This window comes from Pristiophorus japonicus, chromosome 30 (assembly GCF_044704955.1).
Source record: "Pristiophorus japonicus isolate sPriJap1 chromosome 30, sPriJap1.hap1, whole genome shotgun sequence".
Classification (NCBI taxonomy): Eukaryota; Metazoa; Chordata; class Chondrichthyes; family Pristiophoridae; genus Pristiophorus; species Pristiophorus japonicus.
Genome location: NC_092006.1, coordinates 13,366,837 through 13,392,234, shown reverse-complemented (window position 1 = coordinate 13,392,234; position 25,398 = coordinate 13,366,837). Strand labels below are relative to the sequence as shown.

Genomic DNA, 25,398 nt, shown 5'->3' with positions numbered 1-25,398 from the left:
TTAAAAGAGGGCCAAAGTCGGATGGGAGGAGGCTCGTGTGGAACATAAACATCGGCATGGGACTGTTGGGCTAAATGACCTGTGTCTGTGCCGTAAAATTCTACATAAGCCTTGGATACGGCAACTGTGCAAGATGCCTGCTGTTGCCAATATAACTCTGTTCAAACAGTGTGAAAGGGTTAAATCGGATAACTGCAGACCAGTCAGTATAATATTGGTAGAGGGTGAGCTTCGAGAGAAAGAAAAGTCTTGCATTGATATAGCACCAGTCACGACCACCGGACATCCCAAAGCATTTTACAGCTAATGAATTATATTTGGAGTGTAGCCACTGTTGTAATGTAGGAAACGCGGCAGCCAATTTGTGCACAGAAAGCTCCCACAAACAGCAGTGTGATAATGATCAGATAATCTGTTATGTAATTTTGATTGAGGGATAAATATTGGCCAGGAGACTAGGGATAACTCCCATGCTCTTCTTCGAAACAGATCTTTTTCATCCACCTGAGAGAGCAGACAGGTTTAACATCCAAAAGACGACACCTCCAACTGCGTTTCTCCATCAGTACTGTACTGGAGTGTCAGCCTAGATTTCTGTGTTGAAGTCCCTGGAGTGGGGAGAGTGAGGGTGACTCAGGGCACGGGTGCTACCCACTGAGTCACGGCTGACATTATACGGGATAAAATTAATACTCAACTGGAAACCGTTCTCGAAATTGAGACACGACGAGTTTGTAAAAAGGGAAGTTGTATCTGAAAATTAAAATAGTGATATTTGGGAAACTAGCAGGTTCTGGATAAACGACATGCGGTGGATGTTGTGTTTATGGAGTTTCAACAGGTATCTTGATAAGAGACCAATGGAGGCTTTGAACATAAGAACATTCGGCCCCTTGAGCCTGCTCCGCCATTCAATACGATCATGGCTGATCCGATCATGGACTCAGCTCCACTTCCCTGCCCGCCCCCTTAATCCCTTATCGGTTAAGAAACTGTCTATTTCTGTCTTAAATTTATTCAATGTCCCGGTTTCCACAGCTCTCTGAGGCAGCGAATTCCACAGATCTACAACCCTCTGTGAGAAGAAATTCCTCCTCATCTCAGTTTTAAATGGGCGGCCCCTTATTCTAACATCATGCCCCCTAGTTCTAGTCTCCCCATCAGTGGAAACATCCTCTCTGCATCCACCTTGTCAAGCCCCCTCATAATCTGATACGTTTCGATAAGATCACCTCTCATTCTTCTGAATTCCAATGAGTAGAGGCCCAACCTCCTCAACCTTTCCTCATAAGACAACCCTCTCATCTCCGGAATCAACCGAGTGAACCTTCTCTGAACTGCCTCCAAAGCAAGTATATCCTTTTGTAAGTATGGAAACCAAAACTGTTCGCAGTACTCCAGGTGTGGCCTCACCAATACCCTGTATAACTGTAGCAAGACTTCCCTGCTTTTATACTCCAACCCCTTTGCAATAAAGGCCAAGATTCCATTGGCCTTCCTGATCACTTGCTGTATCTGCAGACTAACCTTTTGTGTTTCATGTACGAGTACCCCCAGGTCCCACTGTACTGCGGCACTTTGCAATTTTTCTCCATTTAAATAATAACTTGCTCTTGACCTCACACTTTCCAACATTATACTCCATCTGCCAAATTTTTGCCCACTCACTTAGCCTGTCTATGTCCTTTTGCAGATTTTTTGTGTCCTCCTCACACATTGCTTTTCCTCCCATCTTTGTATCATCAGCAAACTTGGCTACGTTACACTCAATCCCTTCTTCCAAGTCGTTAATATAGATTGTAAATAGTTGGGGTCCCAGCACTGATCCCTGCGGCACCCCACTGGTTACTGGTTGCCAACCAGAGAATGAACCATTTATCCCGACTCTCTGTTAGTTAGCCAATCCTCTATCCATACTAATATATTACCCCCAACCCCGTGAACTTTTATCTTGTGCAGTAACCTTTTATGTGGCACCTTGTCAAATGCCTTCTGGAAATCTGAATACACCACATCCACTGGTTCCACCCTGTTCGTTACATCCTCAAAGAATTCCAGCAAATTTGTCAAACATGATTTCCCCTTCATAAATCCATGCTGACTCTGCCTGACCGAATTTTGCTTTATCTTTACAACTTCCCTTCTCCTCCTCTCCCCTCCTGCTGAAAACCATCACAACTGGTCCTCTGCTCAGCTAGTACCCACAGCCGGCAGGGCGAGTGGACAAGAAGCCTCTCCCTAACCCAGGGCCACTGACACCAATTATAACCGCTGTCCAGGCTCTGATCCCCCAGCACAGGCCGTGGATGGAGCCTGGACCGTTCCTGCTCTCTGTCTCTCTCTCTATGGATATATCTGCCTCTCTCTCTCCCTCTCTCTCTGTGTCTCTCTCTGTCACTCTCGCAGTCCCTCTGTGACTCTCTCTGTCTCTCTCTCTATGGATATATCTGCCTCTCTCTCTCCCTCTCTCTCCCTCTCTCTCTGTGACTCTCTCTGTCACTCTCGCAGTCCCTCTGTGACTCTCTCTGTCTCTCTCTCTATGGATATATCTGCCTCTCTCTCTCCCTCTCTCTCTGTGTCTCTCTCTGTCACTCTCGCAGTCCCTCTGTGACTCTCTCTGTCTCTCTCTATGGATATATCTGCCTCTCTCTCTCCCTCGCTCTCTGTGTCTCTCTCTGTCACTCTCGCAGTCCCTCTGTGACTCTCTCTGTCTCTCTCTCTATGGATATATCTGCCTCTCTCTCTCCCTCTCTCTCTGTGTCTCTCTCTGTCACTCTCGCAGTCCCTCTGTGGCTCTCTCTGTCTCTCTCTATGGATATATCTGCCTCTCTCTCTCCCTCTCTCTCTGTGTCTCTCTCTGTCACTCTCGCAGTCCCTCTGTGACTCTCTCTGTCTCTCTCTCTATGGATATATCTGCCTCTCTCTCTCCCTCTCCCTCTGTGTCTCTCTCTGTCACTCTCGCAGTCCCTCTGTGGCTCTCTCTGTCTCTCTCTCTATGGATATATCTGCCTCTCTCTCCCTCTCTCTCTGTGTCTCTCTCTGTCACTCTCGCAGTCCCTCTGTGGCTCTCTCTATGGATATATCTGCCTCTCTCTCTCCCTCTCTCTCTCTGTCTCTCTATGCCATTCCCGCAGTCCCTCTGCAACTCTCTCTGTCTCTCTCTATGTCTCTCTTTATATATTGCTCTCTCTCTCTCTCTCTCTCTGCCTGTCTCTCGCTCTCTCTATCTTTGGCTCTCTTTCTCGCTCAATGTCTCTCTCCCTGTCTCTCTGTCCATCTCTCACTCTATATCTCTCTCTTTCTCTGTCTCCTCAATGTCTCTGTCTCTTTCTGTCTGTATCTCTCTGAGGGCCCTTTCTGTGGGCTCAGTACCAGACCAGGTGAAACAACTGACTCCCAGTCTCAGCAGCTTTTTGAGGGAGAGAGTTCCACATTTTCACTACTACATTCTACCCGAGGTGATCCAAAACTCGGCTGCCCCGTGTCCTAACTCACACCGAGTCCCACTCACCCATCACCCGCTGTGCTCACTGACTCCGTGTCCTAACTCGCACTGAGTCCCACTCATCCATCACCCCCTGTGCTCACTGCCCCATGTCCTAACACGCACCGAGTCCCACTCATCCATCACCCCCTGTGCTCACTGCCCCGTGTCCTAACACGCACCGAGTCCCACTCACCCATCACCCCCTGTGCTCACTGCCCCGTGTCCTAACTCGCACCGAGTCCCACTCACCCATCACCCCCTGTGCTCATTGCCCCCGTGTCCTAGCTCACACCCAGTCCCACTCACCCATCACCCCCTGTGCTCACTGCCCCGTGTCCTAATACGCACCGAGTCCCACTCACCCATCACCCCCTGTGCTCACTGCCCCGTGTCCTAACTCGCACCGAGTCCCACTCACCCATCACCTCCTGTGCTCACTGACCCCGTGTCTTAACTCACACCCAGTCCCACTCACCCATCACCCCCTGTGCTCACTGCCCCGTGTCCTAACTCACACCCAGTCTCACTCACCCATCACTCCCTGTGCTCACTGCCCCGTGTCCTAACTCACACCCAGTCCCACTCACTCATCACTCCCTGTGCTCGCTGACTTACATTGGCTTCCGGTTAAGCAACGCCTCGATTTCAAAATTCTCATCCTTATTTTCAAATCCCTCCATTGTCTCGCCCCTCCCTAGCTGCGTAACCTCCTCCAGCCCCAACCCCCCCTCCCTCCCCCGAGATGTCTGCGCTCCTCTAATTCTGCCCTCTTGAGCATCCCTGATTATAATCGCTCGACCATCGGTACCTTCAGCTGCCTGGGCCCCAAGCTCTGGAACTCCCTCCCTAAACCTCTCCGCATCTCTACCTCTCTTTCCTCCTTCAAAACACTCTTTAAAACCAACCTCTTTGACCAAGCTTTTGGTCACCTGCACTAATTTCTACTTATGGGGCTCAGTTTCAAATTTTTTATCTCATTATACTCCTGTGAAGCATCTTGGGACATTTCACTATGTTAATGCAAGTTGTTGTTGAGAGAAGAATTTCCTCGTCATCTCCATCTTAAATGGGTGACTCCTTATTCTGAAACTATGCTCCCTGGACACTGCGTTTCTTTCTGCACCGGGACAGCAGAGAGCATACTAAGGCCTTCAGCCACATCAGAGCCTGCAACATGGTCTGATAGGAACTTGAGGGGTCCATTTAGCCCATCGAGTCTGCAATACAGGACCATCTGGAGGCCGCTCAGATCCTCGACATATTACAGAAGAACTGTTGGAGGCCATTCAGCCTCTCGAGGTTGATCCACTGGAACAGGTAGAGGCCAAGCAGTCCCCAGAGCCTATTCCACAGTAACAGGAGGAAGCCATTCAGTCCTTCGGACTTTTTGCAAGCAGGAGGACATTCAGCTCCCCAAGCCTCTTACAAGGGAACAGTAGGGAGGTAATTCAGTCCCTTAAAGCCTATTACACAGGAACAGAATGAGGCCATTGAACACCTCAAACCAGTTATATCGGAATAGGAGTAGGCTATTCAGACTCTCGAGCCTGTTAGACAGAAACAGGAGGAGCCAATTTGGAATGTCAAGCCTGTTACTGAGGAACAGGAGGAGGCTCATTCAGCCCCTCGAGCCTGTTACTGAGGAACAGGAGGAGGCCATTCAGCCCCTCGAGCCTGTTACTGAGGAACAGGAAGAGGCCATTCAGCCCCTCGAGCCTGTTACACAGGAACAGGAGGAGGCCATTCAGCCCCTCGAGCCTGTTACACAGGAACAGGAGGAGGCCATTCAGCCCCTCGAGCCTGTTACATTAGGAACAGGAGGAGGCCATTCTGTGCCTCCACCTGTTGCACAGGAACAGGATGAGGGCAATCATAGTAGAATAGTGGTTATGTCACTGGACGAGTAATCCAGAGACAGGAAATCACAGCCCACCATGACAGCAGGGTAATTTAAATTCACTTAAATCAATCTGGAATTTTAAAAGTATCAGTAATGATGACCATTGTGGTAACAAACCCATCTGGGTCACTATTCAGCCCCTCGAGCCTGTTTTATAGGAACAGGAGGTGGCCATTCTGCCCCTGGAGCCTTTTACACGGGAACAGGTGAAGTCCATTCAGACTCTCGAGCCTGTTACATAGGAACAGGAAGATTCCATTTTGACCAGAAAGGAATAGAAGGCCGTTCAGCCCCTCGATACTGTCACACAGGAACAAGTAGAGGCCGTTCAGCCCCTCGATACTGTCACACAGGAACAAGTAGAGGCCATTCAGCCCCTCGACACTGTCACACAGGAACAAGTAGAGGCCGTTCAGCCCCTCGATACTGTCACACAGGAACAAGTAGAGGCCGTTCAGCCCCTCGATACTGTCACACAGGAACAAGTAGAGCCATTCAGCCCCTCGATCCTGTTCAAGAGAAACAAGAGGAAGATAGGACAGTGAATGATTGAAAGCTGCAGGTTGAATGCAGAGAGATCAGTGCAGAAAGTTGACGGGTATTTTCGAGCACTTGGACAACGTCTCGAAAATATAAGCCGGGGCCACACAAGTAAGTTGCTTCTGACAGCAGTGCTGGAACAGGAAGGCCGGTTAGCTCAGTTGGTTAGAGCGTGGTGCTAATAACGCCAAGGTCGCGGGTTCGATCCCCGTACTGGCCACTTGCTTTTTTGGGGTAGTTTCTGAATTTAGTTATTTTTGAGCAGCTCACAAAACTCGCAAGGAGACTCACACAGAACCTGCGAACATTTGAAGCAAAGCTGGCAAACTTTAGTTTTGCCGAGAGTTCATGGACCCGAATCGTTAACTCTGTCCACACATGTTCCCTGAGCTGTCGAGGGATCCGGCATTAATGGAACAATTCCATAAAGGCAGCATCTACTGCACTTTGCATCTCATTTTACAGCAGTGGCCTCACTTGTATTAATAAAACTAAATGTAACATGCTGGCAAATATCACTCTCGCTGAATGGGAATATTGGTGGTTTAGCAGTAAAATTCCTTCCTGCAAAACCAAAAACCCTGGTTCAATTCTCGGACAATACAGTTTATAACTTTTAATAATCCATTTCAAGCAACAATTTACAAATGAGCGAAAGCATTATGTGAAACATCAATAACAAATTAACCCGAGTGACGATGTTTTAAGTAATTCATGTAATGTTAATAAATTTGAAGAATGGGCAAATGAATTTCATCACAGGTATTACCATTTGGCGAGAAAAATAGGGAGGTCACGTATTACTCGGTAAATATGAAGCTAAGTGGGATAGAAGGACAAAGGGATCTCAGAGTAGAAACACACAAATCACTGAATGTAGCCAAACACGGCCACAAAAAGCAAACCGAGAGCTACGGTTTATTTCAAACGGGATAGAATTGAAAAGTTATGATAAAGTTGTATCGAGCAGTACTGCGTACAATTCTGGCCACCATATTATAATAAGGGTAGAGAGGCACTGGAGAGGGTGGAAAAAAGATTTACAAGGATGGTACCAGAAATGCAAGGGTATAGCTATCAGGAATGATGAACAGGCTGGGTCTCACCCTCCCCATGACCAACAAGTCGGCGAGGAAGACAAGCCTGCTACGGCGAGCTGCGAGACACCAGCAGCCAACAGTGACACTCTCCCCCCAGCGCACCGAGTCCAGCAACAAGGAGACAGCAGACGCTGAAGCGGGATGGGAGACCGTCAAGAAAAAGGCCCGCAAGCGTCAGGAGAACAGGCGAGCAAGGGCCCCTCGGAAACGACAGGCGAGCAGCCTCGACAGACAGCAGCGGTGGCAGCTCGTCTGATGAGGGAAGGCGAGATAAAGCCTCTCACTACCGACACCAAAATAAGAGGCAACACGCCAACCCACAGCCACAGGCGACCGGGAGCAGTGAAACGACCAGCACAGACCCGCTCCAGGAACCCACGAGCAGCGAAGCGCCCAGCGCACACGAGCTCCGGAACACCGGGAGCGGAGAAGCGACCAACGCAGATCAGCTCCGGGACAACGGGAGCAGCGAAGTGCCCAGCACACCCCACCTCCGAAATACCGGGAGCGACACAGCGATCGACGCACACCAGCTCGAGATCGCCGCGACTGAGGAAAAGAGGGAACCACCAACACCAGGCGAGGACAGTGCAGAGGACATATCGGACTTAATGTCAGAACTGCAGCAGTCCCCTGGTCGAAACACCCCCAGGGCAGAGGACGATGACCACACCAGCCCAGGTGCAGTAGACATTCATAGTAATAACTTACGCATGCTGGAACTGGCCATTGAGTAGTTCACGGCCTCAAAGAACGATTTATCTGAAATGTAACATTTATAAATGTAAATGTAAAAAATAGGTTTAAAATGGATTTAAAAATTACTACTATTAACGTGCGTAGCGTAAATTCTACTACGCGATGTGTTTCCACCTTGGGGTACCTCACCAAGCTCAAAGCGGACCTGCTGTTCTTGCAGGAGTGCGGTCTGCCGCACTCCAGCAGTTACTGGCAGTGGTCACGATGGTGGGCCCATGGACCATCCATATGGTCAGGAGGCAACGACTGCCGGCCTTCCGGCCTGGGCATTCTGCTGCAGGGAGGCCACTTCTCCATCACCGAAGTTAAGGAGGTGGTGGGCGGCCGCCTCCTCGTAGCAGATGTAATGTACAAAAATTCCCCTCGAAGGCTAATTAACGTGTATGCCTCGCCTCTCAGAAGCGAGCGGCTGGCTCTCTTCCAGCAGCTCCCACTGCTGCTGGCGATGTCCAGGCCGGTCATTCTGGGCGGTGACTTCAACTGCATCATCGATGTGGCTGGATGATCCAGCAGAGCCGACAGCAAACTGGACACCACGTCCAGACTCCTGACGGACGCGGTGAAAGACGCCAAGCTGTGCGACGTCTTCAGCAACCCTGCAGACGGAGCACCGCGCAGATACACCTGGTCGAGACCAGACGGGTCTGTCCATTCCAGAGTAGACTTCCTGTTTGTGTCCCACACGCTCAAGGTCAGATCCACCGACGTCACGCCGGTGTTCTTCTCTGACCACTGCCTCCTACTGGCCGACTGTCGCCCTCAGGAAGACCAGAAAGTTGGCAGAGGGATATGGAAGCTCAACGTGAAACTGTTGACTCCGGAAAACGTGGAGGAACTCAAGAGGGATTACAAAGGTTGGAGAACCATAAAAACCTTCTGCGAGCCCCCGATGCACTGGTGGGAAACAATCAAGACGAACATCAAGAGGTTCTTCATCTTCAAAGGTGTTCAGGAGGCGAGAGGGAGACAGAGGGAATTGTCCCAATTCCAGACGAATATGCAAAACCTGTTCCTGCTGCAGTCGATGGGGGTCGATGTTGCGGAGGAACTTGAAGAGGTGAAGGGCCAGCAAACCTCGCTCTTTGCCTCAGAGTCGTCCTAAATCATTTTCCGCTCCAGAGTCCGCTCTGTCGGGTAGGATGAGACGTGTTCGCACTTCTTCTCCCAAAAGGTACACAGGGGGAGCTCTGTGATCACCAGCCTAAAGGAAGAAGACGGTTCTGTGACGTCTTCGCAGCCTGACATGCAGAGGATCAGCAAATTCTTCTATGCCGGGCTGTACGACGTCAAACCCACAGACCGCACGGCCTCCCAGTCTTTCCTGTCATCTATCACGGAGGTCCTAAACGACAGCAAGCGGGAGAGTCTGGACCACCCACTAGCTCTGGACGAGCTGACAAAGGCCGCCCGTTCCTTCGAGACGAATAAAACTCCCGGAAGCGACGGCTTACCGGTCGAGTTGTATTGGGCTCTGTGGGACTGGATGGGCCCAGACCGGCTGGAAGTGTACGAGGGTATGCTTCTGGCCGGCAGCATGTCAGAATCGATGAGGAAAGGCATCATCACCCTCATCTACAAGCAGAAGGGGGAGAGGGAGGAAATCAAAAACTGGCGGCCCATTTCGCTGCTCAATGTGGACTACAAGATCCTGTCAAAGGTCATCGCCAACAGGGTCAAGTCTGCTCTTGAGCTGGTGATTCACCCGGATCAGACCTGCGCTGTGCCCCGCAGGAAGATCTCTGATAGCCTGGCGCTACTCAGGGATACGATCGCCTACGTGCAGGAAGGAGGGTGGACACCTGCTTAATCACCTTAGACCAGGAGAAGGCCTTTGACAGGATATCGCACACGTACCTGATGGACGTGCTCTCCAAAATGGGGTTTGGGGAGGGTATCCGCAATTGGATCCAACTGCTCTACACAGACATCAGTAGCACAGTTCTAATCAACGGGTGGGAAACTGAAAGCTTTCCGTTCAGATCTGGAGTCAGGCAAGGCTGTCCCCTCTCCTCTGTCTTGTTTGTGTGCTGTATCGAGCCCTTTGCCGGGTCCATCAGGAGGGATGCGGGCATTAGAGGGGTGATGATCCCAGACAGCGGAGGCGCTCAGGTCAAGACCTCCCTGTACATGGACGACGTGGCCATCTTTTGCTCGGATCCGCAGTCGGTCCGCAGATTGCTCACAATCTGCGACCAGTTTGAACTGGCCTCGGGAGCAAAGGTCAATTGCAGCAAGAGCGGGGCCATGTTCTTCGGCAACTGGACCGACCGATCCTTTATTCCCTTCACCGTCAAACCAGATTTCCTGAAGGTGTTGGGAATATGGTTCGGAGCGGAAAAACTGGGAAGAGTGTATCGCCAAAGTGAAGCAAAAACTGGGATGGTGGAAGCTGTGCTCTCTCTCCATGGCAGGAAAGAACCTGGTCATCAGAAGTGAGGTGCTCTCGGGGTTGCTACACATGGCACAGGTCTGGCCCATCCCTCGCTCCTGTGCCGTGGCAGTCACCCGGGCCGTCTTCCACTTTGTCTGGAGGTCCAAAATGCACCGTGTCCGCAGAGACACGATGTACAAATCTCTGGACAGTGGAGGAAAGGATGTTCCGAACGTGGCCCTCATCCTGATGGACACCTTTGTGTGCGGCTGCATCAAGCTGTGCACAGACCCCCAGTACGCAAACACCAAGTGTCTCTACGTGCTGAGGTTCTACCTGACCCCGGTATTGAGAAGGATGGGTCTGGCCATGCTGCCGTGAAACGCCCCCACCAGTTGGACCATGCCTGTCCACCTGTCCTTCGTGGAAAAGTTTCTCACAAAAAACCCCTTTGACCACAAGGCCATAAAACAGTGGTCAGCACGTAACATCCTGGACGCCCTACGAAAGGAGAGGGTGGACCCTGTCGGGTGGTTCCCTGAGCAGACTGTCGAACTTGTTTGGCAGAACGTCTCATCGCCAGAGCTGTCACACAAGCACCAAGATGTAGCTTGGTTGGCGGTGAGGAGGGCCTTACCTGTCAGAGCGTTCATGCACAGCCGACGTATCATCAACACGGCACGGTGCCCCCGAGTCGGCTGCGGGGCGGATGAGATTGTCACCCAGTTCCTTCAGGATTGCGCCTTCGCAAGGCAGGTTTGGAAAGAGATGCAGTGGTTGCTGTCGAGGTTCATCCCGAGCAGCTCCGTAACACAGGACTCTGTGCTCTACGGGCTGTTCCCAGGGACACACACCGAGACTGACATCACCTGCTGCTGGAGGGCCATCAACTCAGTCAAAGACGCCCTTTGGTCTTGCCGAAACTTGCTGGTCTTCCAGAGCAAGGAGATGTCCACGTCTGCGTGTTGCAGACTAGCGCAATCCAAGATCCAGGATTACGTGCTGAGGGACATACTAAATATTGGTGCAGTCGCCGCAAAGGCACGGTGGGGAAGGGCCACAGTTTAAAGCCCTTCTGACACGGTAAACCCGGGGGCAGGAATCAGTACAAACCCCCCTCGGGCCGTACTTCTAGTTAGTTTCCTTTTTGTGTACGTGGAGCACCATGATCTGTAAACACCCATGTAGTGCCATGTACAATGCAAGGTCTGTTTCGTAATGCACGTTGGAAAGGAAAAGTGTAAATGTACCATCACCCATTCCATGTACTGTACAGTGACACATGTAATGTCATTTGTCGAATGTACTACACCGTATCCCATATTGTACCGAATTGTACTTGAAATGTAAAGCAAGGAAATGTATCGAACAGAACTGCAGTCAGCACCCAAATGTAGTGTATGGGATTGCTGCCCGCAGCTAAACGTACTGAACTGCTTTTGAATGTACTGTACAAATTATACGAATAAAGTATATTTTGAAATAAAAAAATGAACAGGCTGGGTCTCCTTTGTCTTGAAAAGAGCGGTTGTCCTAATAGAGTTCTTGAAAATTATGAAAGACTTTGATAGAGTAGTTACAGAGAGAGTGTTTCCATTTGTGGGGAAGAGCAAAATGAGAGGCAGTCACCAAAAATTCAAATAGAAACCTTTTTCACCCAGATAGTGAGAATGTGGAATTCGCTTATTACTTGGAGGGTGCCAGTCTGGGTGGTGTAGAGGAACCAAGGGATCTCGGTGGCATTTCAGAGGGCAGTTAGGAGTCAACCACATTGCTGTGACTCTGGAGTCACATATAGGCCCAGACTGGTAAAGACGGCAGATTTCCTTCCCTAAACATAGAAATTAGGTGCAGCAGTAGGCCATTCGGCCCTTCGAGCCTGCACCACCATTCAATAAGATCAAGGATACTCGTGAACCGGATGGGTTTGCTACGGCAATGATCACATTTACTGATACTGTTAAAATTCTAGATTTATTGAATTGAATTTAAATTCCCCTGCTCTGGTGCTGGGCTGTGATTTCCTCTCTCTGGATTATTAGTCCAGTGACAGAACCATCATGCTACTATGATTGACCTCCGCCTGTGTAATGTGCTCGAGGGGCTGAATGACTCCTCCTGATCCTGTGCAACAGGTTGGTTGAGGGACGGAATGGCATCCCCCGGATCCTATGTAACAGGCTCGAGGGGTTGATCAGCATCCTCCTGGTCCTGTATAACAGGGGTGTGGGTCTGAAATGCCTCATCCACATCCTATGCAACAGATTCGAGGGGTTAAATGGACTGCTACTCTTCTTGTAGAACAGGCTCAAGGAGATGATCGGCTTCTGCCTGCCCTATGCCTCAGTCCCGAGGGGTTAATGGCCTCCTCCTGTCCCTGTGTAACAGGCTCGAGGGGCTGAATGGGCCTCCTCCTGTTCCTGTGTAACAGGCTCGAGGGGCTGAATGGCCTCCTCCTGTTCCTGTGTAACAGGCTCGAGGGGCTGAATGGCCTCCTCCTGTTCCTGTGTAACAGGCTCGAGGGGCTGAATGGCCTCCTCCTGTTCCTGTGTAACAGGCTCGAGGGGCTGAATGGTCCTCCTCCTGTTCCTGTGTAACAGGCTCGAGGGGCTGAATGGGCCTCCTCCTGTTCCTGTGTAACAGGCTCGAGGGGCTGAATGGGCCTCCTCCTGTTCCTGTGTAACAGGCTCGAGGGGCTGAATGGTCCTCCTCCTGTTCCTGTGTAACAGGCTCGAGGGGCTGAATGGCCTCCTCCTGTTCCTGTGTAACAGGCTCGAGGGGCTGAATGGGCCTCCTCCTGTTCCTGTGTAACAGGCTCGAGGGCTGAATGGGGCCTCCTCCTGTTCCTGTGTAACAGGCTCGATGGCTTGGTCTTGTCCCTGTGTAACAGACTCACGGCGCTCAAAGAGGAAAAGTGGGTGTGACAGGAAGTGCAGGGGCCACACTTTCCCTTCTGTGAAGTGTTGATTTGCTGCAAAATGTACTGTGCAGCCCAGGAAACAGCTGACCCAAAATCCGACTCTGGTGGGACTCGAACCCACAACCTTTGAATGCCTTATATACCATCGTCTAGAAGTCCAATGCGCTATCCATTGCGCCACAGAGCCGCTGATTGGTAGATCAATACAAAACCAAAATAGTGTTGATGCTGGAAATCTGAACTAAAAGCAGAATTATCTGGAAACACTCAGCAGACCAGGCAGAATCTGCAGAGAGAGAGAGAAACAGTGTTAACGTTTCAGGTCAATTAACTTTCATCGCAACTGGATCATTCTGTGACTGTTTAAAAGGGATGTGTTGTAATGGACTCACAGAAATTTACAGCACGGAAGGAAGCTATTTCAGTCCATCGTGTCCCCACCTGCCATCCAGCCTAATCCCACTTTCTCGCTCTGGGTCCCTAGCCCTGTAGGTTACTGGACTTCAAGTGCACATCCAGGTACTTTTTAAATGTGGTGAGGGTTTCTGCCTCTACCACCCTTTCAGGCAGTGAGTTCCACCCCAGACCCCCACCACCCTCTGGGTGAAGACATTTCCCCTCAAATCCCCTCTAAACCTCCCCCCAATGACTTCAAATCTATGTCCCTTGGTTGTTGACCCCTCTGCTAAGGGAAATAGATCAGTCCTGTGCACTCGATCTGGGCCACTCATAACTTTATACACTTCAATAAGGTCCCCACTCAGCCTCCTCTGTTCCAAAGAAAACAACCCCAGCCTATCCAATATTTTCTCATAGCTAAATTCTCCAGTCCAGGCAACATCCACATAAATCGACTCTGTACCCTCATGTGTGCAATCACATCTTTCCTGTAATGCGGTGACCAGAACAGAGCAGTCATCATCATCATAGGCAGTCCCTCGAAATCGAGGAAGACTTGCTTCCATTCTAAAAGTGAGTTCTCAGGTGGCTGAACAGTCCAATACGGGAATTACAGTTTCTGTCACAGGTGGGACAGACAGTGGTTGAAGGAAAGGGTGGGTGGGGAGTCTGGTTTGCCGCACGCTCCTTCTGTTGCCTGCGCTTGTTTTCTGCACGCTCTCGGCGACGAGACTCGAGGTGCTCAGCACCCTCCTGGATGCTTTTCCTCCACTTCAGGCGGTCTTTGGCCAGACAGCATGCAGTACTCTATCTGTGGCCTAACTAGTATTTTACACAGTTCATGCATTACCTCCCCACTCTTGTGGCTCAGCTAATAAAGGCAAGTATTCCATGTTGCTTCTTAACCACCTTATCTACCTGGCCTGCTACCTTCAGGGATCTGTGGACCTGCACTCCAAGGTCCCTTTGTTCCTCTACACTTCTCCGTGTCCTACCATTTAATGTGTATTCCCTTGCCTTATTAGCCCTCCCCAAATGCATTACCTCACACTTCTCTGGATTGAATTCCTTTTCCACTCTTCTGCCCACCTGACCAGTTCATTGATATCTTCCTGCAGTCTACAACTTTCTTCTTCATTATCAACTATACCCGTTTGACCAAGCTTTCAGTCACCTGTGCTAATTTCTGCTTATGCGACTCAGTGTCAAATTTTTATTGCATAATACTCCTGTGAAGCACCTTGGGATGTTTCATTACATTAAAGGCGCTATATAAATACGTTATTATTGTTGTTTAAAAGGGGTGTTACATAATTTTAGACAGAGTCTGCAGCACCGAAAGAGACCACTTTCCCCAACTGGTTTTGCCGGGGTTAATGCTCCACACAAGCCCCCTTGATACTCGACATAAGTCTGTTTTGGAGAAAAGAATCGTTTATTAAATACTCAATCGAGGGAGAGACAGCTTCTACACGAGTTCAGTAACTTGGTGACCCAAACAATCGTTGAGTTACTGTTTTTATACAGTCAAAATACATACAAAATCATGAAGTTCCGTGCGGAGGCTTCCATTTGTTGTTTCCCTGCCGCGTCACAAAACTTTCGCCTACTCACGATGATTAATTGGTTAATACAATTATATTTCCAGCAAGCTTCATTACCTCCCCTGTGCGCCTTTTATCTGATAAGTTACGTGCCACATCATTCTCAGGTCTGCGAACTCTTCTCCTATTGGCCTAACTGCTTTCAACCAGTTGAGATGTCCTTCAATCGTCTTTTGTTTCCTGTAATCTCTTACCACCCCACGCGACCTAGCCTTGGAGTGTATTTTTCCCAACTGTCTGGTTTATACTGTGATAAGATGATCTATCTTCCTGAGAGTTCGAATTTGATCATTTTCCCTGTGTTTGCAACACGTATTTTTTAGTTTTTCTCACAGCCTTGCTTTTGGTTTTAAATTTTTCTTAATTAGGTCCCCTTTGATTAACTATGTTCCCTCTACTTAACATTTTTTTTCTACAGCCCTTCTACCCTACTACACCTCATCCTATCAACATATCCTTCTATTCCACTCGTGTAGCTAGGTCATTATTACAGGCAGTCCCTCGGAATCGAGGAAGACTTGCTTCTGCTCCAAAACTGAGTTCTTAGGTGACTGAACAGTCCAATACGGGAATTAAAGTCCCTGTCACAGGTGGGACAGACAGTGGTTGAAGGAAAGGGTGGTGGGGAGTCTGGTTTGCTGCACGCTCCTTCCGCTGACTGCGCTTGTTTTCTGCATGCACTCGGTGACGAGACTCGAGGTGCTCGGCGCCCTCCTGGATGCTCTTCCTCCACTTAGGGCGGTCTTTGGCCAGGGACTCCCAGGTGCCGGTGGGGATGTTGCACTTTACCAGGGAGACTTTGAGGGGTGTCCTGAAAATGTTTCCTCTGCCCACCTTTGGCTCGCTTGCCATATAGGTGTTCCGAGTAGAGCACTTGCTTTAGGAGTCTCATATCGGGCTAACGGACAATGTGGCCCGCTCAATGGAGCTGGTCGAGTGTGGTCAGTGCTTCGATGCTGGGGATGTTGGCCTGATTGGGAACACTGATGTTGGTACGTCTGTCCTCCCAGGAGATTTGCAGCATTTTGCAGAGGCATCGTTGGTGGTATTTCTCCAGCGATACGAGGTGTCCACTGTACATGGTCCACGTCTCTGAGCCAAACAGGAGGGCGGCTATCACTACAGCCCTGTAGGCCATAAGCTTGGTGCCAGATCTGAGGGCCTGATCTTCGAACACTCTCTTCCTCAGGAGGCCAAAGGCTGCGCTGGTTCACTGGAGACGGTGTTGAACCTCATTGGCGATGTCTGCCCTTGCTGATAATAGGCTCCTGAGGTATGAAAAATGGTCCACGTTGCCGTGGATCTTGATGACTGGGGGGCAGTGCTGTGTGGCGGGGTCAGGTTGGTGGAGGACCTTTGTCTTACGTGTGTTTAGTGTAAGGCCCATGCTTTCGTACGCCGCGGTGAGGATGTTGACGATGATTGGAGTTCAGCCTCTGAATGTGCTCAGACGCAAGCGTCACCTGCGTACTGTAGCTGGTCATGGATCTGGTCTGGAGTCGACGCAGGTTGAACAGGTTCCCACTGTATCTATAGATTAGTTCCACTACGTGGACCCTATCAAACCCCTTCATAATGTTAAAGATTATCTTTTGTCTTTTGTCGAGAAAAGCTTCCCAGTCTATACATTATTTCCCCATAAGTAAATCCTTTTAGTTCTGGCCGAATTGCTGTAAGATTCTATGATTCTGCGATTTAATTTTCACAGCTACTGGGAGATACAACAAGGAAACCAATTGCCTGATATTTTGCACCAACCATTAGACTATTAAAACAAATTCATTGTGTAGCTGCGATGGCCGAGTGGTTAAGGCGTTGGACTCGAAATCCAATGGGGTTTCCCCGCGCAGGTTCGAACCCTGCTCGCAGCGTTTCACCGGCAAACTTTTTATTTTCTTTAATCCGGCTCCCTGTGGATGTCACTGGCCCTGAATCTGATCCACTGCCCTTTCTTACACCGAACCTGTTGTTCGAACTGGAAACACTGGTCATTTACCGGCAGTAATAAGATATTGTGCGTTTGTTGGAAACTGATCAGTGAGAAATAGACAGAGAGCATTAAAAAAATTAAAAGAAATATTCATGGAACATTCAAAAAATACCTTTTAATAAAGAGCACTGCAATGTTTGGGAGGAAAGCACCTTCAGCTTAATGAGTGTGACGTGAGCATGGTTTGGTTTTTATGTGATTTGACAAAACGACCGCGGCAGGACTCGAACCTGCAATCTTCTGATAACATCACAGTGTGTACCGAAGTCAGACGCCTTATCCATTAGGCCACGCGGCCCTGTGTTATGGAGCAGAATGATAGAGAGAATGAGCAATCAGACACACAAATAAATTGTATTTATTTCAGCTCCACACTTGGCACTGCAAACCAATGAGCCGCAGTGGTTGAGAACTCCGCGGCAGACAAATGCCTCCGTTTTTCTTTGTTTGGCAAGACTTGATCGAAAGAAGCGTAGATATTTTCCTTTTTGTGCAATTTCAGACTGAATCAAATTGCTGGAGCTGTGAATTAGTTCTGACTGCCCTGGCCGCCTCAATTCGTGCATTAAACAAAATAAATCGCTGCTCTTGTGTTGTCTGAACATTTGAGCAGCAAGGTATGCGAAGTGTGTGTGTGTTTAGTGCTTGAAGTGAAAATGTTTTATCATTTATATTCTTTATTTATTTCATCGTGAAATTGCATTGTATCCTCGTGTTGCTTTTTATTTTGAGACAGAGAGGATAGTTTTCAAAACCAGACTTGTCATTTCAGCCATTAATTCTGACTTGTAGGTACTGTCAACATCCAACTGTTGGACCATAACAACAGTATTGCAAAACGTTTCCAAATTGCAATGTCCTTTGAGACTGTTTAACGTTCACTGATTGAAATACGAGAAGTCACAAAATCCAGGAGGAGATGGAATTGTTCATTAATTGCTGGAAACACTCCACAGGTCCATGAGCTGCTCTAAAATAACAAAACTTGCACCCCAGCGATAAAACAAGTGGCCAGTACGGGGGTCGAACCCGCGACCTTGGCGTTATTAGCACCACGCTCTAACCAACTGAGCTAACCGGCCTTGTTAACATTGATTTTTACCAGACGGTATAAAAGGAAAAACTAACATTTCCACAGTGACTTTCCAAAGAATTTCACAGAGAAACATAGAAAATAGGTGCAGGAGTAGGCCATTCGGCCCTTCGAGCCTGCACCACCATTCAATAAGATCATAGCTAATCATGCAACTTCAATACCCCATTCCTGCTTTCTCGCCATACCCCTTGATCCCTTTAGCTGTAAGGGCCACATCGAACTCCCTTTTGAATATATCTAACGAACTGGCCTCAACAACTCTCTGTGGCAGAGAATTCCACAGGTTCACCACTCTCTGGGTGAAGAAGTTTCTCCTCATCTCGGTCCTAAATGGCTTACCCCTTATCCTCAGACTGTGAGCCGTGGTTCTGGACTTCCCCAACATCGGGAACATTCTTCCTGCATCTAACCTGTCCAGTCCCATCAGAATTTTAGATGTTTCTATGAGATTCCCTCTCATTCTTCTAAATTCCATTGAATATAAGCATAGTCTAGCCAGTCTTTCCTCATATGTCAGTCCTGTCAGCCAGGGAAGTACTTTTAAAGTGTGGTCACTGTTGTAATGTAGGCACAGTATGGTGTATGGCGGAGAGGCACTATTGGCATAAATGCATGACCTCATCTCTTTCATCTGAAAGGAGGAGAGCATGCCAGGGGTAGCAATGCGGTGGAGGAGGATTTCCTGGAGTGTATTAGGGATGGTTTTCTAGACCAATATGTAAGGAACCAACTAGAGGGCAGGCCATCCTAGACTTGATGATGTAACATAGAAACATAGAAACATAGAAAATAGGTGCAGGAGTAGGCCATTCGGCCCTTAGAGCCTGCACTGCCATTCAATAAGATCATGGCTGATCATTCCTTCAGTACCCCTTTCCTGCTTTCTCTCCATACCCCTTGATTCCCTTAGCCGTTAGGGCCATATCTAACTCCCTCTTGAATATATCCAATGAACGGGCATCAACAACTCTCTGCGGTAGGGAATTCCACAGGGTAACAACTCTCTGATTGAAGAAGTTTCTCTTCATCTCAGTCCTAAATGGCCTATCCCTTATCCTAAGACTATGTCCCCTGGTTCTGGACTTCCCCAACATCGGGAACATTCTTCCCACATCTAACCTGTCCAGTCCCGTCAGAATCTTATATGTCTCAATAAGATCCCCTCTCATCCTTCTAAACTCCAGTCTCTCCTCATATATCAGTCCAGCCATCCCTGGAATCAGTCTGGTGAACCTTCGCTGCACTCCCTCAATAGCAAGAACGTCCTTCCTCAGACTAGGAGACCAAAACTGAACACAATATTCCAGGTGAGGCCTCACCAAGGCCCTGTACAACTGCAGTAAGACCTTCCTGCTCCTATACTCAAATCCCCTAGCTATGAAGGCCAACATACCATTTGCCTTCTTTAACGCCTGCTGTACCTGCATGCACACTTTCAGTGACATGACACCCAGGTCTCGTTGCACCTCCCCTTTTTCTATTCTGCCACCATTCAGATAATATTCTGTCTTCGTGTTTTTGCCCCCAAAATGGATAACCTCACATTTATCCACATTATACTGCATCTTCCATGCATTTACCCACTCACCGAACCTGTCCAATCACCCTGCAGCCTCTTAGCGTCCTCCTCACAGCTCACACCGCCACCCAGTTTAGTGTCATCTGCAAACTTGGAGATATTACACTTTATTCCTTCATCCAAATTGTTAATGTATATTGTAAATAGCTGGGGTCCCAGCACTGAGCCCTGCGGCACCCCACTAGTCACTGCCTGCCATTCTGAAATGGACCCGTTTATCCCGACTCTCTGCTTCCTGTCTGCCAACCAGTTCTCTATCCACACCAGTACCTTACCCCCAATACCATGCGCTTTGATTTTGCACACCAATCTCTTGTGCGGGACCTTGTCAAAAGCCTTTTGAAAGTCCAAATACACCACATCCACTGGTTCTCCCTTGTCCACTCTGCTAGTTACATCCTCAAAAAATTCCAGAAGATTCGTCAAGCCTGATTTCCCTTTCATAAAGCCATGCTGACTTGGACCGATCCTGTCACTGCTTTCCAAATGTGCTGCTATTTCATCCTTAATGATTGATTCTAACATTTTCCTCACTACTGATGTCAGGCTAACCGGTCTATAATTACCCGTTTTCTCTCTCCCTCCTTTTTTAAAAAGTGGTGTTACATTAGTTACCCTCCAGTTCATAGGAACTGATCCAGAGTCGATAGACTGTTGGAAAATGATTGCCAATGCATCCACTATTTCTAGGGCCACTTCCTTAATTACTCTGGGATGCAGACTATCAGGCTTCATGGATTTTTTGGCCGTTAATCCCATCAATTTCCCTAACACAACATCCCGCCTAATAAGGATATCTTTCAGTTCCTCCTTCTCACTAGACCCACTGTCCCCTAGTACATTCGGAAGGTTATTTGTATCTTCCTTTGTGAAAACAGAACCGAAGTATTGGTTCAGTTGGTCTGCCATTTCTTTGTTCCCCATTATAAATTCACCTGAATCTGTCTGCAAGGGACCTATGTTTGTCTTTACTAATCTTTTTCTCTTCACATATTTATAGAAGCTTTTGCAGTCAGTTTTTATATTCCCTGCAAGCTTCCTCTCGTACTCTATTTTCCCCCTCATAATTAAACCCTTAATCCTCCTCTGTTGAATTCTAAATTTCTCCCAGTCCTCAGGTTTGTTGCTTTTTCTAACCAATTTATATGTCTCCTCCTTGGCTTTAACACTATCCTTAATTTCCCTTGTTAGCCACGGTTGAGCCACCTTCCCAGTTTAATTTTTACTCCAGACAGGGATGTACAATTGCTGAAGTTCATCCATGTGATCTTTAAATGTTTGCCAATACTTATCCACCGTCAACCCTTTAAGTATCCTCTGCCAATCTATTCTAGCCAATTCATGCCTCATACTGTCGAAGTTACCTTTCCTTAAGTTCAGGACCCTAGTTTCCGAATTAACTTTGTCACTCTCCATCTTAATAAGGAATTCTACCATATTATGGTCACTTTTCCCCAAGGGGCCTCACAACATCACGAAGCTGAACTCACCATCCCCAGCAGCCCAGCAAGGCCAGCTGCACAACAGCCCAGCAAAGAGCCAACCAACTCACCTACACCTACACATTGTACACAGATGATCGATGAGGGAGTGAAAGGCCCCAGATCGTCTCACCCTGTAAATAAGTGCACGATTGACTTTGGGAGGGAGTGATGTTATGTATGCAGCCCTAGGTAACCAGTATTATACCGCCACCAGAGGGTGTACCTATTGGAATCCCAAGGGATCCCAGCATCCCTTGGGAGCACTGTATATAAGCAGGCCTCCCATGCTGTACGGGCACTCTGGAGTTAGAATAAAGGATCTAAGGTCACACTTACTCACGTCTACAGTACTCAGTTACATTACTTTAGTATGAACATAATAACTGGCGACGAGATAACGAACCACCACGCGAAAATACAGAGAGCTGTTGGTATCCTGGAGAAATTCTCAGAAGGAGAGTATTGGGAAGCCTTCGTGGAGCGACTCGACCAATACTTCGTGGCCAATGAGCTGGAAGGGGACGAGAACACTGCCAAATGAAGGGCGATCCTCTTCACCGTCTGTGGGGCAACAACCTATGGCCTTATGAAGAATCTCCTTGCTCCAGTGAAACCAACAACCAAATCATATGAAGAACTGTGTACGCCGGTGCAGGAACACCTAACTCCGAAGGAGAGCGTTCTGATGGTAAGGTATTGATTTTACACATGTCAACGGTCTGAAGGCCAGGAAGTGGTGAGCTACGTCGCCGAACTAAGGCACCTTGCAGGACATTGGGAATTTGATGGATTCCTGGAGCAAATGCTAAGAGACTTTTTTGTGTTTGGCACTGGCCATGAGGTTATCCTTTGCAAACTATTGACTGTTGGAACACCGAACCTGAGCAAAGCCATAATGATAGTGCAGGCATTTATGTCCACCAGCGATAACACCATACACATTTCGCAACATAAAGAGGTTTCGGCAAGTACTGTACACAAAGTAACGTCGTTTTCAGGCAGGAATACGTATGGCAGAACGTACACGCCTGCAGCTGCATGACCTCAGATGACCCAGAGGCTGCCATCAAACGTTAATGCGAGGCAGTGAACACGCTGTTGGCGCTGCGGAGGAGATCATCGAGCCCATCAATGCCGCTTCAAACACTATGTGCAAAGGCTGTGGAACAATGGAACAACTCCAGCAAATGTGCAGAACAGCTGCAAACCCTGCAAACCACCACGTTGCAGAGGAAGATCGATCCATGGCGGATTAACTGAACTAGAGACTCAAACCGAGGAGGCAGAAGTGTACGGGGTACACACCTTCACCATGAAATGTCCACCGATCATGTTAAAATTCGAACTGGACGGAATTCCAGTGTCCATGGAACTAGACACGGGTGCGAGTCAGTCTATCATGAGCAAAAAGTCCTTCGACAGGCTGTGGTGTAACAAGGCACACAGGCCCAAGCTTAGCCCCATTCATTCCAAGCTGAGAACTTACACTAAAGAGCTGACCCCTGTAATTGGCAGCACAGCAGTGAAAGTCTCCTATGATGGAACAGTGCACGAACTCCCACTATAGGTTGTGGCAGGAGATGTCCCCACACTATTCGGCAGAAGCTGGCTGGGGAAAATCCGCTGGAACTGGGACGACATCCGAGCGCTCTCATCCGTCGACAACGCCTCATGTGCCCAGGTTCTGAGCAAGTTTCTGTCATTGTTTGAGCCAGGCATTGGAAGTTTCTCGGGGGTGAAGGTGCAGATCCACTTGTTTCCCGATACACGACCCATCCATCACAAGGCACGGGCAGTGCCGTATATGAGGCGAGAGAAAGTGGAGATCGAGCTAGATAGGCTGCAGCGAGAAGGCATCATCGCGCCGATGGAGTTCAATAATTAGGCCAGTCCAGTTGTTCCGGTTCTCAAGGGCGATGGCATGGTCAGAATTTGTGGGGACTATAAAGTAACGATTAACTGTTTTTTGCTGCAGGACCAGTACCCGCTACGCAAGGCAGACGACCTATTTGCGACGCTGGCAGGAGGGAAGATGTTCATCAAGTTGGACCTGACATCGGCCTACATGACGCAGGAGCTGGCGGAATCTTCGAAAGACCTCATCTGCATCAACACGCACAAAGGTCTGTTCATCTACAATAGATGCCCATTTGGGATTCGATCGGCCGTGGCTATTTTTCAAAGGAACATGGAGAATCTGCTAAAGTCAGTTCCACGCACCATGGTTTTCCAGGACGACATGTTGATCACAGGTCGGGACACCATCGAACACTTGAAGAACCTGGACGAGGTTCTAAGTCGGCTAGATCGTGTGGGACTCAGGTTGAAATGCTCGAAGTATGTTTTCTTAACACCAGAGGTCAAGTTCTTAGGGAGAAGAATCGCAGCAGACGGCATCAGACCCACCGACGCCAAGACGGAGGCCATCAAGAACACGCCGAGACCACAGAACGTGACGGAGCTGCGGTCATTCCTGGGACTCCTCAATTATTTTGTTAATTTCCTCCCCGGGTTAAGCACCTTGTTAGAACCCTTACATGTGTTGCTATGCAAGGGAGATGACTGGGTATGGCGGAAATCACAAAAGGCTGCTTTTGAGAAAGCCAGGTATCTGTCACGTTCCAACAAACTGCTTGTTCTGTATAACCCATGTCAACGCTTAAGTGCTAGCTTGCGATGCGTCTTTGTACGGGGTCGGGTGTGTGTTACGACAAGCAAACGAATCAGGAACAGTGCAACCGGTCGCCTATGTGTCCAGGAGTTTGTCCAAGGCCGAAAGGGCCTACAGCATGATTGAAAAAAAAGTTCTGGCATGCATTTACTGGGTAAAAAAAGTGCGCCAGTATCTGTTTTGTCTTAAATTTGAGTTAGAAACTGACCATAAGCCACTCATTTCGCTATTCTCAGAGAGCAAAGCGATTAATACCAAAGCCTCTGTTCACATCAAAAGATGGGCGCTCACGTTGTCTGCATACAACTATGTAATCTGCCACAGACCAGGTTAAGAGAACTGCGCTGATGCTCTCAGTCGGTGACCATTGCCCACCGCCGGGGTGGAAATGGCACAGCCTGCAGACTTGCTCTTGGTGATGGATACATTTGAAAACAAAAAGTCATGTGTTACGGCCCGCCAGATCAGGACCTGGACCAGCCAGGATCCCATACTGTCCCTTGTAAAAAACTGTGTCCTCCATGGGAGCTGGTCCAGCATCCCAGCAAAGATGCATGAAGATATCAAGCCGCTCCAGCGGCGCAAAGACAAAATGTCCACACATGTGGATTGTCTTTTGTGGGGTAATCGCTTGGTTTTGCCTAAGAAAGGCAGGGAAATGTTCATACGTGACCTACAAGGTACCCACCCAGGCATAGTAATGATGAAAGCGATAGCCAGATCCCATGTGTGGTGGCCCGGCATTGACTCAGGTTTGGAGTCTTGCGTGCGCCAATGCAACACATGCTCTCAACTGAGCAATGCACCCAGGGAGGCACCGCTAAGTTTGTGGTCATGGCCCTCCAAACCGTGATCTAGGATCCACGTTAACTTCGCTGACCTGTTTCTAGGTAAAATGTTTTTGGTTGTTGTGAATGCTTATTCAAAATGGATTGAGTGCATAATAATGTCTGTAAGCAGGTCCACGGCCACCATCGAAAGCCTATGAGCCATATTTTCCACACATTGCCTGCCTGATGTTCTTGTCAGCGACAATGGGCCGTGCGTCACCAGCTGAATTCAAGGAATTCATGACCTGCAATGGGATCAAGCACATCACATCTGCCCCGTTCAAGCCCGCATCCAATGGCCAGGCAGAATGGGCAGTCTAAACCATCAAACAAAGCTTGAAACGCATGTCGGAAGGCTCCCTTCAGACCCGCCTGTCCCGAGTCCTGCTCAGCTACTGCACCAGACCCCACTCGCTCACCAGGGTTCCCCCAGCTGAGCTGCTCATGAAAAGGGCACTCAAAACAAGGCTCTCTCTTGTTCACCCTGATCTCCATGATCATGTTGAGGACAGACGGCATCAACAAAGCATGTGCCATGATCGCGCAAATTTGTCACATGATATTGAAGTCAATGACCCGGTATTTGTACTCAACAACAGACATGGTCCCAAATGGCTTGCTGGCACTGTCATAGCCAAAGAAGGGAGTTGGGTGTTTCAGATCAAACT

General features: G+C 48.8%; 5 non-coding genes across 5 annotated transcripts; 2 read left to right on the top strand and 3 right to left on the bottom strand.

The window, feature by feature from the left end:
* The first annotated feature begins 6,073 nt into the window (after positions 1-6,073).
* trnai-aau (transfer RNA isoleucine (anticodon AAU)) lies at positions 6,074-6,147 on the top strand. Its single transcript has one exon. It is a non-coding gene; the product is annotated as a tRNA-Ile (tRNA).
* A 7,026-nt stretch (positions 6,148-13,173) lies between these two features.
* Positions 13,174-13,264, bottom strand: trnar-ucu (transfer RNA arginine (anticodon UCU)). The gene is given in 2 exon segments: positions 13,174-13,209; positions 13,228-13,264. It is a non-coding gene; the product is annotated as a tRNA-Arg (tRNA).
* Positions 13,265-16,869: 3,605 nt separating this feature from the next.
* Positions 16,870-16,951, top strand: trnas-cga (transfer RNA serine (anticodon CGA)). Its single transcript has one exon. It is a non-coding gene; the product is annotated as a tRNA-Ser (tRNA).
* Positions 16,952-17,279: 328 nt separating this feature from the next.
* trnar-ucg (transfer RNA arginine (anticodon UCG)) lies at positions 17,280-17,368 on the bottom strand. The gene is given in 2 exon segments: positions 17,280-17,315; positions 17,332-17,368. It is a non-coding gene; the product is annotated as a tRNA-Arg (tRNA).
* Positions 17,369-18,078: 710 nt separating this feature from the next.
* On the bottom strand, positions 18,079-18,152 carry trnai-aau (transfer RNA isoleucine (anticodon AAU)). Its single transcript has one exon. It is a non-coding gene; the product is annotated as a tRNA-Ile (tRNA).
* Positions 18,153-25,398: the final 7,246 nt, after the last annotated feature.